The following is a 658-nucleotide window of genomic DNA, read 5'->3' on the forward strand; positions in this document are numbered from 1 at the left end:
CAGCTGTTAGCAGTTTATCATTCAGCTGTTAGCAGTTTATCATTCAGATGTTAGCAGTTTATCATTCAGCTATTAGCTGTTTATCACATATCTGTAAGCAGTTTATCATGCAGCTGTTAGCAGTTTATCCTTCAGCTGTTAGCAGATTATCATGCAGCTGTTAGCAGTTTATCATTCAGCTGTTAGCACTTTATAATGCAGCTGTTAGCAGTTTATCATTCAGCTATTAGCAGTTTATCATTCAGCTGTTAGCACTTTATAATGCCGCTGTTAGCAGTTTATCATGCAGCTGTTAGCAGTTTATCATTCAGCTGTTAGCAGTTTATCATTCAGCTGTTAGCAGTTTATCATGCAGCTGTTAGAAGTTTATCATTCAGCTGTTAGCAGTTTATCATTCAGCTGTTAGCAGTTTATAATGTAGCTGTTAGCAGTTTATAATGTAGCTGTTATCAGTTTATCATTCAGCTGTTAGCAGTTTATCATTCAGCTGTTAGCAGTTTATCATGCAGTTGTTAGCAGTTTATCACGCAGCTGTTAGCTGTTTATCATGCAGTTGTTATCAGTTTATCATGCAGCTGTTATCTGTTTATCATGCAGCTGTTATCAGTTTGTCATGCAGCTGTTATCAGTTTATCATGCAGCTGTTATCAGTTTATCA

At 36.5% G+C, this 658-nt stretch overlaps 1 protein-coding gene across 1 annotated transcript in view; it reads left to right on the top strand.

The window, feature by feature from the left end:
- LOC119423862 (Usher syndrome type-1G protein homolog) overlaps positions 1–658 on the top strand; it is a 4898-nt gene that overhangs the window by 1087 nt on the left and 3153 nt on the right. The window lies entirely within an intron of this gene.

The sequence above is a fragment of the Nematolebias whitei genome, chromosome 17 (genome assembly GCF_014905685.2).
Source record: "Nematolebias whitei isolate Nwh7 chromosome 17, NemWhi1, whole genome shotgun sequence".
Lineage (NCBI taxonomy): Eukaryota > Metazoa > Chordata > Actinopteri > Cyprinodontiformes > Rivulidae > Nematolebias > Nematolebias whitei.